Source organism: Lolium rigidum, chromosome 5 (genome assembly GCF_022539505.1).
Source record: "Lolium rigidum isolate FL_2022 chromosome 5, APGP_CSIRO_Lrig_0.1, whole genome shotgun sequence".
In the NCBI taxonomy this organism is placed as follows: Eukaryota; Viridiplantae; Streptophyta; class Magnoliopsida; order Poales; family Poaceae; genus Lolium; species Lolium rigidum.
Genome location: NC_061512.1, coordinates 139,699,645 through 139,713,502, shown reverse-complemented (window position 1 = coordinate 139,713,502; position 13,858 = coordinate 139,699,645).

Genomic DNA, 13,858 nt, shown 5'->3' with positions numbered 1-13,858 from the left:
CCAAGAGGAGCAGATTGAGGCGGAGGGACGGAGTCCATCATTTCGAACAGGAGGGCCATCATCGGGACGCCTTCAACAAGGGAACGACACCCGCAGGTGACGCCGTCACCGGCACAAGCCAGAGCCATGCGTTGCTTTTGCCGAGGTCCAAACCTAGTGATGAGGACATCCCTACCACACTACCACCTCCGTCATTACCAAATGAAGATGAACCTGCTGTGAAGCTCAAATCCAATGAAGTTAGGATTGGACCTATTACAAGAGCTCGTGCGAAGCTACTTAAACAATAGGTGAACTTGTTCCTAAACGATACTTTGATTGATGAGAACTTTATACTGCCTAAGTCTTGCTACTTATGTATCATCAGGTATGAAGACGAGACAAGCATCGCACGAGGAGGAGAGGAGCAGCTGGACGTGAAGAAGGACGTGAAGCTGGACATGGAGCTGGACATGAAGATATCTCATGGACGCGCGAGGGAGGAGCGGGAGGCATGCGCGAGAGGAGAAGAAGAAGTCCAGGCCGGCCCAGCATCCGGTCAGACCGGCCGCCACGCCGGCGCGCCCGGTCCCTGGCTCGGTCCGACCGGGCGGCACGCCGGATCCGGCCTGGCGCCAACCGGGCGCTACGCCGACGCCAACCGGGCGGGGTACTGAGCCACACGCCCCACCACCCGGTCGCCATCCGGTCCCTGGCCCGGTCGACCGGCCCCCAGACCGGCCGTGTGTAATATCCCAGGAAATGGGGTTACAAAAATAGAGGAAACAGATGTGTGCATTGCATTCATGCATAGAAAATCTGGGGAATTTTCGCGCTTTAAAGTAAAGCGATCACGATGAATCGAAGTTTCACTTGACCTTGGTGGAATTGAAGTAGCTCATCAAGTCAAGTGCTATAAACCTCAGTGTGACCTTAGTTAAAACCTTGTTATGGGTAGAGGTGATTTGATCTAAGGGGTTAGATCAAATGGAACTAAAATCAACACAACAACACTTTACTCAATGATCAATTGCTTGATCTTATAAAAGATCATAATATGGTAAGCCTTGCCATAACATATGAATATCTATTCAATTGGATGTCAAGTAATAATAAAATGGAGAAACCATTCTTGACTTATCCTTTTCCATGTCTTTAACAAATAAATATTTCTACCATGAACCTCATGGTATTTCTTGAACTAAACTATTGAACTTAACACCAACAAAAGCTTATCATTAAACCCTAGAGATGGGAGAGGTATATAACCATCAAAGAGATAAGAAGTAAACTCTAAGTTATTAACACTTAAAAGTTAAGCAACTACCTTGAGGTACAATTGAATTCACTTTAAAACTAATTACCAAATATGGTAAAACACAAGGAATTAAGTGCATAAAAGCCACACATTCTTATATTAATCATAACTTATTAAATATGTGGAATATTACAAAACTAAATTCGTTTACATTACGAATTATAGTTCAAACTATTTGAATAAAATAAAATATGAGTACTTTGAAACTCATATGATCATGCCTTGGTGAAATCAACAATCACCATTCAAAATTAGGGTATAATCCTTGTCTTTGACATTCTAATCCCAATTACAATATAATACAATCCCATATGGTATAGTGACTCACCCACAAGCATAAAATCATTCACAAGATATTTAGTAACAAAAGCCACTTGGCTATCCAAAAATAAATCACATGAGAGGATAATATACCAATGCCACATAGGATGAAAATATCTACATAACTTGCATCCTAAGCTATGCCACCTCATGCTTAAAGGATTGCTATGGATGAGAGCATGACAACCAAGCACCTTACTCATCAAATTAAAGCAAGAGTCATCCACCCATGTGTCATGTTACTAGAGCATGCCCAAACCTATAAAAGGAGCCTCACACTTCATCCATTCTATCATCTTGCACCATGATGCAAGAAAACCAACCCATTGAGCCACTCCATAAAATAGTTAGGATCAAGATGAAGCAGCTAGGAGGTGGAGGCATGCCACAAGAGGCAAGCTACAGAAGATAGCAAGGTAGAATTCTTAGGCAAACCACATATTTAGTTAATCACATCACCATTCCTTGTGTAGAACCATAGATTATAATCCAAGACCTTGTGAAGTGAGAGGGGTAATTGGTATAACCATATACAAATAAATCTAGTGATACTTTAGGAAGTCCATACCATGCATGATCATCACCATGGGGTAATGATCATAAAACCTAAGAATTTGAAGTAGAAGACATTAAGAATAATTGGATCATATCTAATACACGATCATGCTTTGAAGATATGTAAGGACAAGCTTAAACCTTAATATGATAAGCACATACCATCACATAAAATCATAGGGTGATCCCTAGTAAGAAAACCTAGACTTATATTTCCAACTAAATTGTGAATTACTTGATGATCACAAGTAAAGCCCTAAGCTACATCTCAATCTTAGTTTGTGTATCACTTAGGTGATCACAATTAAAACCTAGGCAACAATTCAGATTCAACTCATGTGTCAATAAGTAAATATTAATCGAACCCAAATATTGCACCCTAATTAAATCCTATGCTTAATTATGAAGCATAAAATGAACCTAGTGTTAAATCCTATAATTAAACCCATAAGTGGTGATTAACCACTTAGATCAACCACTTATCCTTATAACTAAACCAAACCATGATGAGAGTAGTATCTATATTTCAAGGTGCTATTAAAATATGATAATAGTACTAACCTTGAAATAGGATTATAATAAACCTTACAAAATCTTAACAAATAGGTTCTCACATAAAATCATATGCAAGTAATCAATTCCTCAAATAGAAACAAGCCCTAATAACAATCTCAGAAATACTTTAGGTTGAAAGTATCAACTCCAATACTTCCAAATATATTTGATTCACAAGAAAAATGGAAATTTAAATGAGAGCATAAAATCATGCTTAATTAAAATTGCAATAAAGGTTCATATATATTAAATGCTCATTCAAAAACAATTCAGTATTAAAATGATCTTCTTATTAGTCCTAATGAAATTCCAATTGTCACACACCTATAAAATAGAAAAGAGTTTAAATATGAATTCAAATCTGAATTCAAAATAGAAAATATAAAACAGAAAATGGAAAAGGAGAGAAAACCATACCTGGACCTTACCAGCCGACGCAGCCCAGCAGCAGCCCAGCAACCGAACCCAACAACCTCAGCCCAGCACAGCCCAACTAAAAAAACCATACTGTTTCGCTGCTTTAAAGATCGTGCGAGAAGCCGTGGTCTTCGTCTTCCTCGCATGGACGCCACGAGACGCCGTGGTCGACTTCGCTGGCCACGTCCTCGTCGCCGATAAGCACCAGCCGGATGCTAGACTCGCTCCAGAACCCTAGCGCATGGCCGTGGAATCCGCAGGTCGACGAACCATCAAGATTCGGGCATCGCAAACCCTAAACCGCACCTCCACCGTATCCTGGCCGCCCGTCGCCGACGACTCGTCATCGTTCTAGACCACCTCGAGGCCTATAAAACCACCAGGAGGACCGCCGTGCTACCCTTGTTGATCTCCGCCATTCCATTCTCTCTCAAACCCTCTACATCTCTCGCTCTTACCACTTACTGGCCGTCGGAGTCGGAGAAGAAGCCGATGACTGGAGCCGCCCCGGCAACCGTGCGGAGGTCCAGGAGATGCGCCTCGACGCGTAGAGCATCTGTGCAGAAGCACGCATCCAGGGGAGCTAGTAATCGGCCCAATTTCAACGTTTCCTTCCGCAGCACCTCGCCAGAATCGGCGAATTCCTCGCCGTCTCCATCAACAATCGACGGCATCGACCACACCGTGAGCTTCAGGGTATGATTGCGCCTCTTTAGAGCCTACTCGCACATCATATAATCGTCTGTGGCTCAATTTCGTGGTCTCGCCGGAGTTGCTCCGCCGCGGACATGTATGCCGACGACCCTCCGGTGAACCATTCGAAAATCTAGCACCACCACGGTGTTCCGCGTGTCGAGGGGAGTCCAGAGAGCTTAGCCGCGCATCTGGGGAGGCCGTAAATCGGCGGCACTGTCCCTAGGTGACCACCGGCGTTTAAACGCCGGCGTGGTCAACACGTCCGGTCAACCTTGACCAATCGCCGCTTGCGTGGCAGCCTACATGGCACAGGCCCCACGGGTCAGTGACTAGAGCTAGGTTCTGCCACGGTAACAAAAGTGTTGTTCATTTAAATTTAATTCCAGAAAATTGTTGCAACTTCAAATAAATCTAGAAAATTCATATTAGCTCAGAAAAATAAATATAAGATATCAAAATTCTTAAAAAAATGAACTCTATCCAATAAAAATATAAAATGAAATTTTTATCTTTAATAAAAATTCAATTACTTAATACTTGTTATTTAAGCCTTTAGTTTTCATTCTAAATTCAATCAAAATTCAATAAATAGTAAAAATTTCCAAAATTAAATAAAAACCAGTAAATAAATAAAGAAAACATTTAAATTAATTTTCTTTATTTGTTATTTTGTTAAATCATTATTAGGGAGATTTAAATCCTGATTAATAACTACCTTAATTATTAACTGTTTAAAAATAATAAAATGCCAAATGGAATATTATTTTTATTCTTAAGTTATTAATAGTTCAACTTTATAATAAAGTTATTAACCAAGAACTAAGTAGTAATTATGAAACCCTAGTTCCAATAAAAGTAACATTGTGGTTTCATAATTTCATGTGTAATCCTAAAACCCTAATGCCATTTAGACCTTAGCTCCATTACTACATGTGAAACCTAATTTGCTTCTAACCTAAAACCAAGGTTAGAACATGTGACCATGGTACTTTATTTCAAATCATAGAGCCATGATTAGCAACTAAAGACATACCTATGTCCACATAAAATGTAGAACCCTATCACTAGCAATGTAGTATTCCATGTATGCATACCCAAGATGATCAAGTAGGATCAACCAAGTGTAAAACCCTAGTTCCTATTTCCAAGACCACCATCCTTAACTATCCATGATTAGCATCACACCAATGTGATGAACCTCAAGAGCAACTATGCCAAATCTTGAGCATTACCTAACCATATTCCACTAAACCCTACTAGTGTTGGATACTTATCAACCATCCTATTTAGGAGCCAATTATTCCTTATTTAATAAAACCAACAGTAAAACCTAGACCACCTCAACCCTAATTGATATACTTCTTATTAGTTAGGAAGTATGTTCTTCAAAAGTTATTCTTTTGAAGAAAATATAGAATAGTCATCAACCCTGCCTAATAGAATCCATAAACCCTAGCCAGCTATCACCAGCAAGATATACCAATCTTGATAGCAACCATGTATAAGCAATTATTTAAGATGTGCTTCACTAAAACCATATGATCCCTAGCTGTTGATGAATCCAACATTGTTGGGATCCATCTAATACTTACTCCAGAAACTAGTTGAAACCATAATCAACCATAGAACCCCACCAACCTAATTATCATACTTGTTCTTTATTAAAGAACATGTTCTTCAAAAGTTATTCTTTTGAACTATATAATAAGTAATCATCAACCATGCACTATAGGACTTAAAATTGACAACTGCTCTTTACTTATGATATAACTACTATTCCTTGGTGTGTACGATCGTTACTATGCATTTTACCACTTGCTTATGATTCTCAAACAACACAACCCTGAATAAGAATCTTGTTTGTGAATTACTCTAAAAGTGCAACACACCCTGAACTAATCATTACCACTCACTAATCCTAAATCATCGGGGTTAGGTCACGCTTAGAGCGATTGCATCTCATACTTATGCATTATTGCATCCTTGCCAATCTTTTAAACATCGTCCTTACCGGACGATGATGCTATTTCAGAATCTGGGGTTATTGCGTATCGAAGACCTTGCCTGCATAATCTTGCAGTCAAGAAAGGCAAGTTCATCGCTTGCTCATGTCATTTGAGTATCTTTACCAAATTACTTGCAAAGTACTATGTTTATCACTATTGCATAAAAAGCAAAACCACTATTTTCATAACTATGAATATGACTAAGTGGTGGGCAATGGAACCATGGATTGTGTTGATATGGTGGAGGTTCCATTGCAAGGGTTTATATCCATCTAGGATTAAACAACAAATGTCGTCCAGTGATTCTTGTGCAGTAAAACTCGTGTTAACCATAAGATCTGGAGTGGGACGGAATAGTCAATTGTATTTCCACCTCTCGTACATCAACGGGTGCGCTTACCGTAGACACTTGACCCAGGTTGGGCAAGCGGTGGGGTGGGGATCCCATTCTAATTCCCCACGGTAAGTGGTCTATGATGGGTTGCAGCTACCAGCGAAGGAGTTTGGTTAACGAGTTGTTGACGTCAGAAACCCCCTGGCGGGCAGAGATGGTCAACACGGTAGAGCCGGGAACAACTAGGGCTGCGGCTGGCCCCAGTCCCTCAGAGCGACGGCCCGCAAAGCCTCCTGGTCGCACGCGCCGATGCCAATCACAAGGGCGTGCCACCTGACCTATACCCGGTCGGAAGGTGTGGATGATGCCTCGCTTAGTTTCCTGCATGGCATACACGTAAACATTAAATACGAGCCTCGATCGGCTCTCAGGTTATCCTGTGAATCGGCTCAAAGAGCCGATCCACCCATGATCCGGACAGGGTGTCCGAATATATGGTGGTCCTGCTTGATCAAGATAAAGCTAATTAGATCTATGACGATTTGGGGTTTTCACCGCATAATCGGATCATCCTACTCACGATTGGGCCTCGCGCTCGCGCACGGTGACCCTAAGCCGATCCTAGACAGGGCCTAAAAACCAACACGAGGTTGATCCCCGGAACATCCTTTCTAGGGCTAGCAAACGCCACCCTACACGCCGCTGGATCCTCCAACCCTTTGTAAGGCCTAACTTGCGGATGTTAAACTAATCCTTGATGAAACAAGGAGCAACCATAACGGATCAGATCTACTAAATTATGATCAAGCGGGGTGCCGCCCTACACCTAAGAAAGGTGTAAGGGCGGCTAGATGTGCAAGGGTTGCATAACGGAAGCATGTAATTCGAAGAACAATGCTAACCCTAACACATCTAAGATAACTACGTTGCTCGCCATCAAAAAGGCTTCAATACGAGCAACGCATGAACAACGTGGGCAGGCTTGTGCTGCCTAGATCGCAAGATGCGATCTAGGCAGCATGGTGCTTACCGGAGAAACCCTCGAGACGAAGGAGTTGGCGATGCGCCGAGATTTGTTTGTGGTTGAACGTTGGTTGTTGTTTATTCCATAAACCCTAGATACATATTTATAGTCCAGGGGACTTTCTAATGTGGGCGTGCACCAAACCGTGCACGAGTAAGATTCTAACTTCTAAACTAAGATGTGATCTAATATGTTACAGATACATGGGCAAACAAACCCAACTTGGTATAAGAGGCCGATTCACGTATTTCTTCCATGTATATTCTTCAAGTCCATCTTGATCGTGGCCCACCTCTGACTCGGTCAAATTCTGGTGATAACACATGCCCCCCTGGTTTTGGAAATGACATTTCCAAAATCATTACGCTCTTCTTTCGTCGGGTCATGTCGTGGCAGAACCGTTGCAGTATTCGTCATCATGATGCCCTGCCTTCTCAACTTCTCCGCGTGACCTGGCAGTTTTTTTTTCTTTTAGGCACCACTTCCTCGGAAACTGCTGTGGCATTGAACTTCCACTATATCCCCTTTTATTTAACCGCTCCGCACAGTTTATTCCTGCATTTTCTTCGCATTAGTGTTGACTGCCAAAACCCACCGGCGGGCAGCGGCCTTGTCAACACCGTAGAGCCGGGAAGAGCCTAGAGCTGCGGCTGGCTGAGACCCCTCCGAGCGACGGCCCGCAATGCTCTTCTGGTCACACGCGGCGATGCGAAGTGCAAGGGCGTGCCACCTGACCTATACCGGTCGGGAAGGTGATGGGGATGCCTCGCTTAGTTTCCTGCAGGGCATACATGTAAACGTTAAATACGAGCCTCGATCGGCTCTCGAGTTATCCCGTGAATCGGCTCAAAGAGCCGATCCACCCATGATTCGTACGGGGTGCACGAATACTTGGTGGTCCTGCTTGATCAAGATAAAGCTAATTAGATCTACGACGATTTAGGGTTTTCACCGCATAATCGGATCATCCTACTCCAGGTTGGGCCTCGCGGCCACGCACGGTGCTCGTAAGCCGATCCTAAACAAGGCCTAAAAACCAACATGAAGTTGATCCTCGGAACATCCTGTTTAGGACTTGCGAACGCCACCCTACGTGCCACTGGATCCTCCCCCTTTGTAAGGCCTAACTATTGCAGATATTAAACTAATCCTTGTAGAACAAGGAGCAATCGTAACGGATCAGATCTACTAAATAATGATCAAGCGGGGTGCCGCCCCCACACCTGAGATAGGCGTGAGGGCGGCTAGATATGCAAGGGTTGCACTACGTAAGCATGCTTAAACGAAGAACAATGCTAACCCTAACACATCTAATGATAACTACGTTGCTCGCCATCAAAAGCGCTTCGATACGAGCAACGCATGAACAACGTGGGGCTTGTGCTGCCTAGATCGCAAGATGCGATCTAGGCAGCATGTCGCTACCCGATAGAAACCCTCGAGACGAAGGAGTTGGCGATGCGCCGAGATTGGTTTGTTTGGGGTTGAACGTGAGTTGTTGTTTATTCCATAAACCCTAGGTACATATTTATAGTCCAGGGGACTTTCTAATGTGGGCGTGCACTAAACCGTGCACGAGTAAGTTTCTATCTCTAAACTAAGATGCGATCTAATATGTTACAGATACACGGGCAATTAAGCCCATCTTGGTATAAAAGGCCGATTCACGTAATCCTCCATGTATATTTCTTTAAACCCATCCTGATTGCGGCCCACCTCTGACTCGGTTAAAATCTGGTGATAACAATTAGCACTCCAAAAGCCCTGCTGCGCCACCATGTCCTCTTCCTCCTCTGCTTCATCGGATCTTTCCACCCAGTCCTCTTCGTCTCGCGAGCCGACGCCGGAGCCGAACCCGGCGGAGGTCCACGCAGCCAACACCCGCCGCGCCATTGAGGCCAGGGAGGAGTCTAGCCATGACTTCTCCCTTTGGTCGGAGGACGACAAGTCCTTGACCGACGGGGAAAGCGACCTCCGCTTCCTCGCCGATGGGACAACGGAGGAGGAGAGCGACGACGATCGCTTCTCCTGTGACTTCCCCTCTCCCGAGGAGGAGGAGGAGGAAGAGGAGGAGGAGGACGACACCTCCTCCGACGAGCCTCCGGCCAAGCGGTTATGCCCTTGGCCGGGAAACCTCAGCGACTTCGACAGTGACGACGACGACGCTGACGAAGAAGACGAGGACAATGAGGGCCCGGTCGGCGGCCATTGGAGCGACGACGAGCCTGCCGGGAGTAGTGCCGACAGCGGCGACGACGGCGACAGCGAGGGCAGCGACGGCCCGTAGATAGGACATCTAGCATAGGACCAGTAGCAGTAGATGGGGCCATGTATCCCCTAGTACTTCCTTTTGAGAGCAATCAGCTCCTTATGTAAGGAATCTATCAATGAAGAACTTCCCCCAATCTAATTTTGCCGATTCCTTTTAGCTTATCTTAGCCGATTTCCTCTCATACTGATCTTGCCGATTCGTCCCCTTTGCCAATGCGTAACGAGCCGATAGCAACGCATCGGTCCCTCGACATTTACCCTTCCATTCTTCAACTGATGATTCTCTTTCCGGTAGATACTGTGAGATTTCCAAGAGAGCCTTTAAATTTCTTCCACCGGTTTCAGCAATCCTTTTTAGCGAGCGCTCATTATTTTGTGAAGAAGGTTGCGACGAAGGTCAGCCGATGGTACCCCAATCGGTTCCTCAATAGAGCATCTACCAGGCCTGTTGCCCCCGAGTCTCGGCCAAGGCAAAACGGAGACGAGGATACGCAAATTAGCTGTACGGACCCGGGCTTGATTATGTCCGAGGGAGCTTTTTATGCCGAACCAGCCGATTTGAACATAAATCGGCTTCCCAGAGCGAGAGCCTTCAAGGTGAGCTGCCCCCGAGCTTCTTCAGTTCTTCCTGCACCTTGCCGGCTAGATCGGCTCCTTTCCTTTGGTGGATCTAATGCAATCCATCCTTGACCTGATCTGCACGTCCAGGCTGCTCTTGGCATTGTTCTTGAAGAGAGGATCCGAGCCCTTAAACTACTCCATTGAGGGGTTCTTCCATTACAATCTCCCTTCGTGCTCCATTGGCCCTCTGATCGTAACAGTTATTCCTCTTGAGTCGACCAGGTGGATAAGTCGATGTCTGCTGCATCGGCTGTGCTCAAAAATTTTCGAATTTTTCAGATTTTTTACGGCCGACTGGTGCATCGGCCCCCATACTCCAATACCCATCACCAAAGGATGAGACGCTTCCATTGCATATCCTCGTGTTCTATCCACCTGGGTGCCCCCCCGAGCCGATTCTGTCAAGAGAATTGATGGTATCGGCTCTGTTGGATAACATGTTGAACCCAGGCAAAATGGATGGTGAGGATAATTTTTTGGCCGATTGCTGGAATCGGCCTGCACGTTGCTCGCTCGGTGAAGGTTTTGTAATGTCCCTTCATAAATTTTTGGGGCCGATCACAAGGATCAGCCTCGCCACGTTTGCTCATTGACGTGCTCTTGCTACTCGTTCGGTGCCGGTAGACAAAACCAGCCCAATTTCCGACTTCATCATGTTGGTGCGCTTCGCTGTCGCCCACCTTGAGTGCATCGTGTAATCGTGGAGCACTAAGCTTCGTCGGAAGAACGAGCACCATGTTTGTGCCAGCCGATGTTTCATCATCGGTTTTCCTTTGCTTGGGGCGCCACTCCATTTTCCGTGGACGACCCTCTTCATCCAGGGTTCGCCGAACCTTCGCGGCCGGATCAGGCCTTGCCTTCCTCAATGTATGCAAGTATAACCTCTCGGCTTCTTCCAGGCCGCGCAATCGTTGAACCCCGCGTTTCGGGAACGGCTGAGTCCATCGGGGCACCACCTTGGCCGGTGATACCTGTCTTCTTCTTCTCCCTCGTCTTCTCGAATCTTCGAGATCTTTCAACCGAGGGGACTCAGCTCGTTTGCTCGTGGCGGGAGAGGTCCCAAGCGCTCGAACACGGACACGTTGGCTGCCTCCTTCTTCTCCCGGTTGCATTCGGGCAATTGCCGATTGTTGGCAATCGGCTCATTCCCGAATCCCAGCGAAGTGCTCGAAGAAGGGACAATCCCGAGTGCTCGTCCTCGTCATCTCGCTCCCTTGCCTTTCCCTTGGCACAACGCTCGTGCTCCTCCTCATCGCGATTATGCCGACGATGTCTTCCGGCTTCTCTAGCCAGACGATCTCTTTCATCATCATCGCTGGACCGTCGGCGTTGGTCGTACTGACTCACATACTTGTTGAGGAGGTGATCAGAGAGAGGTGATGTCTACGGGAGCTTCTATTCTTGTAGACAGTGTTGGGCCTCCAAGAGCAGAGGTTTCTAGAACAGCAGCAAGTTTCCCTTAAGTGGATACCCAAGGTTTATCGAACTCAGGGAGGAAGAGGTCAAAGATATCCCTCTCATGCAACCCTGCAACCACAAAGCAAGAAGTCTCTTGTGTCCCCAACACACCTAATAGGTGCACTAGTTCGGCGAAGAGATAGTGAAATACAGGTGGTATGAATAAGCAAGTAGCAACGGCAACGACCCCGGAAAAGTGCTTTGCCCGGGACAGTAAACAAGCAGTAGTAATGTAGCGATAGTAACGCAGCAGTAGTAACGCGATAGAAACAAGTAAACAAGCAGTAGTAACTCAGCAGTATTTAGGAACAAGGCCTAGGGATTACACTTTCACTAGTGGACACTCTCAACATTGATCACATAACAGAATAGATAAATGCATACTCTACACTTTTGTTGGATGATGAACACATTGCGTAGGATTACACGAACCCTCAATGCCGGAGTTAACAAGCTCCACAATAATGCTCATGTTTAAGTAACCTTATAGTGTAAGATAGATCAATAGACTAAACCAAGTACTAGCATAGCATGCACACTCGTCACCTTCATGCATATGTAGGAGGAATAGATCACATCAATATTATCATAGCAATAGTTAACTTCGCGATCTACAAGAGATCATGATCATAGCATAAACCAAGTACTAACACGGTGCACACACTGTCACCTTTGCACACGTGCAGGAGGAATAAAACTACTTTAATAACACATCACTAGAGTAGCACATAGATAAATTGTGATACAAACACATTGCAATCTTAAAGAGATATAAATAAGCACCTCACTATGCCATTCAACATTGAGTAAGTATTCTGTGAAATATGGCCTAAGAGACCCACACGGTGCACACACTCGTCACCTTTACACACGTGGGACTAGGAGTCTCCGGAGATCACATAAGTAAAACTCAATTGACTAGCATAATGACATCTAGATTACAAGCATCATCATATGAATCTCAATCATGTAAGGCAGCTCATGAGATTATTGTATTGAAGCACATAGGAGAGAGATGAACCACATAGCTACCGGTACAGCCCCGAGCCTCGATGGAGAACTACTCCCTCCTCATGGGAGCAGCAGCGGTGATGAAGATGGCGGTGGAGATGGCAGCGGTGTCGATGGAGAAGCCTTCCGGGGCACTTCCCCGCTCCGGCAGGGTGCCGGAACGGAGACTCCTGTCCCCCGGATCTTGGCTTCGCGATGGCGGCGGCTCTGGAAGGTTTCGTGGGTTTCGTCGAACGCCCCGAGGTTTTTCGATCCAGGGGCTTTATATAGGCGAAGAGGCGGCGTCAGAGGGTCGAAGGGCTGGCCAAACCCTAGGGGGCGCGGGCCCCCTAGGCCGCGCCAGGTATGGTGTGGTGGGCTCCGTGCCCCCCTCCGGTCCCTCTCGTGTGTTCTGGATGCTTCCGGGGATTCTAAGATCTTTGGCGTTGATTTCGTCCGATTCCGAGAATATTTCGTTACTAGGATTTCTGAAACCAAAAACAGCAGTAAAACGAGAACCGGCACTTCGGCATCTTGTTAATAGGTTAGTTCCGGAAAATGCACGAATATGACATAAAGTGTGCATATAACATGTAGATAACATCAATAATGTGGCATGGAACATAAGAAATTATCGATACGTCGGAGACGTATCAGCATCCCCAAGCTTAGTTCTGCTCGTCCCGAGCAGGTAAAACGATAACAAAGATAATTTCTGAAGTGACATGCCATCATAAACTTGATCATACTATTTGTAAAGCATATGTAGTGAATGCAGCGATCAAAACAATGGTAATGACATGAGTAAACAACTGAATCATAAAGCAAAGACTTTTCATGAATAGCACTTCAAGACAAGCATCAATAAGTCTTGCATAAGAGTTAACTCATAAAGCAATAATTCAAAGTAAAGGTATTGAAGCAACACAAAAGAAGATTAAGTTTCAGCGGTTGCTTTCAACTTGTAACATGTATATCTCATGGATATTGTCAACATAGAGTAATATAATAAGTGCAATAAGCAAGTATGTAGGAATCAATGCACAGTTCACACAAGTGTTTGCTTCTTGAGGTGGATAGAAATAGGTGAACCGACTCAACATTGAAAGTAAAAGAATGGTCCTCCATAGAGGAAAAGCATCGATTGCTATATTTGTGCTAGAGCTTTGATTTTGAAAACATGAAACAATTTTGTCAACGGTAGTAATAAAGCATATGCATCATGTAAATTATATCTTATAAGTTGCAAGCCTCATGCATAGTGTACCAATAGTGCCCGCACCTTGTCCTAATTAGCTTGGACTACCCGGATT